Source organism: Oryx dammah, unplaced genomic scaffold, assembly GCF_014754425.2.
Source record: "Oryx dammah isolate SB20612 unplaced genomic scaffold, SCBI_Odam_1.1 HiC_scaffold_23, whole genome shotgun sequence".
NCBI classification, from domain to species: domain Eukaryota; kingdom Metazoa; phylum Chordata; class Mammalia; order Artiodactyla; family Bovidae; genus Oryx; species Oryx dammah.
The window spans coordinates 11,686,285-11,689,077 of NW_024070207.1; positions in this window are offsets into that span (position 1 = coordinate 11,686,285).

Below are 2,793 nucleotides of genomic sequence, written 5' to 3' on the forward strand. Positions count from 1 at the left end.
TTTGTAACTATATGAGGAAATGTGTGCTAATTAAATATATTGTGGTAATCATTTCATAATACATGTACATTGAGTTATTATGAAGTACAACTTAAACTTATACAGGGCTATATGTCTATTATATCAGATGGGGAAAGATATACAAATCTGAATGCTGAGTTCCAAAGAATAACAAGGAGAGATAAGAAAGCTTTTCTTTCTTATCTTTCTTCAATAATGCAAAGAAATAGAGAAAAACAACAGAATGGGAAAGACTAAAGATCTCTTCAGGAAACTTAGAGATACCAAAAGGAACATTTCATGCAAAGATGGGCACAATAAAGGACAGAAATGGTATGGACCTAACAGAAGCAGAAGATATTAAGAAGTGGTGGCAAGAATACACCGAAGAACTATATTAAAAAGATCTTAATATTCCAGCTAACCACGATGGTGTGTTCACTCACCTAATGCCAGACATCCCAGAGTGTGAAGTTAAGTGGGCCTTAGGAAGCATTACTATAAACAAAGCTAGTACAAGTAGTGAACTCCCAGCTGAGCTATCTCAAATCCTAAAAGATGATGCTGTGAAAGTGCTGCACTTAGTATGCCAGTAAATTTGTAAAATTCAGCAGTTGCCACAGGACTGGAAAAGGTCGGTTTTTGTTCCAATTCCAAAGAAGGGCAATGCCAAAGAACATTCAAACTACTGCACAGTTGCACTCATCTCACAGGCAAGCACGGTGAAGCTCAAAATCCTTTAAGTTAGTCTACAACAGTACATGAACTGAGAATTTCCATATGTACAAGCTGGATTTAGAAAAGGCAGAGGAAACCAGAAATCAAATTGCCAATATCTATTGGATCACAGGAAAAGCAAGAGAATTTTTAAAAAATCCACTTCTGCTTCATTGACTACGCTAAAGCCTTTGATTATGTGGATCACAACAAACTATGGAAAATTCTGAAAGAGATGGGAATCCCAGACCACCATACCTGCCTCCTGAGAAACCTGTATGCAGGTCAAGAAGCAACAGTTAGAACTGGACATGGAACAACAGACTGAATCAAAACTGGGAAAGGAGTACATCAAGGCTGTATATTGTCACCCTGCCTATTTAACTTCTATGCAGACTACATCATGTGAAATGCCAGGCTGGATGAATCACAAGCTGGAATCAAGATTGCCAGGGGGAATATCAATAGCCTCAGGTATGCAAATGACATCACCCTCATAGCAGAAAGTGAAGAGGAACTAAAAGCCTCTTGATGAAGGTGGAAGAGGAGAGTGAAAAAGCTGGCTTAAAAGTCAACATTCAAAAAACTAAGATCATGGCATCTGGTCCCATCACTTCATGGCAAGTAGATGGGGGAACAACGGAAACAGTGACAGACTTTATTTTCTTGGGCTCCAAAGTCACTGCGGGTGGTGACTGCAGCCATGAAATTAAAAGACACTTGCTCCTTGGAAGAAAAGCTATGACAAATATAGACAGCATATTAAAAAGCAGAGACATCACTTTGCTGACAAAGGTGTGTATAGTCAAAGCTATGGTTTTTCCAGTAGTCATGTATGGATGTGAGAGTTGGGCCATAAAGAAAGCTGTGTGCCAAAGAATTGATGCTTTTGAACTGTGGTGTTGGAGAAGACTCTTGAGAGTCCCTTGGACAGCAGCAAGATCAACCCAGTCAGCCCTAAAGGAATTCAACCCAGAATATTCATTGGAAGGATTGGCACTGAAGCTGACGCTCCAGTACTTTGGCCATCTGATGTGAATCACCAGCTCATTGGAAAACACCCTGATGCTGGAAAAGATTGAAGGCAGGAGGAGAAGGGGGCGACAGAGGAGATGGTTGGCTGGCATTACCGACTCAATGGACATGAGTTTGAGCAAACTCCAGGAGATGGTGAAGGACAAGGAAGCCTGGCATGCTGCAGTTCAGGAGGTCACAAAGAGTCAGACACGACTGATCTACTGAACAACAACAAGTCATTATGCAGTATACCTTAAACTTATATAGGGCTATATGTCAATTACATCTCAATAAAACCAGAGAAAATAAATTTTAAAGAACTTTTACTCTTCTGAGACTTCCCTGGTGATCCACTGAGTAAGACTCCATGCTCCCAGTGCAGGGGCACTAGGTTTGATCCCTGGTCAGGGGACTAGGTCTCACAGGCTGCAACTAAGCTCAAAGATCCTCCATGCCACAACTAAGATTCAGCACAGCCAAATAAATAATTTTTTTAAAAAAAACTTTCAGTCTCCCAAAGACCCTGCTGAGAGCATAAAAAGAAAAGCTATAAACTAAGAGAAAATACTTGCAAATGACATAACTAGTAAAAAAAAAATCTAGAATATATCAATATATAAAGAAATCTCAAAACTCAACAGTAAAAAATAATACACCTAGAAAATATGCAAAAGGCATGCACAGACCTGCAGAGGATACAGAGATGTCAAATAAGTACATGAAAAGCTGTTCAATATCATCACCCATAAGAAAAAAAGCAAATTTTCTTAATGAGATATCCACAATGAGGTATCACTGCATACCTATCAGCATGGCTAAGAAAAAAATGTTGGTGAGGATACAAAGACCCTCTATTAAAGATATTGGTAGGGGTATAAACTTGTATAGCCACTCCAGAAAATTATTTGGCAGTTTATTAAAAAAAAAAAACAACAACCTAAACATACAACTACCAGAAGATCCAGATATCGAATACTTGGGGATTTCTAGCAATGAAATGAAACTGATGCTCACACAAAAACCTGTACAGGAATGTTCATAGCATATATATATATATAT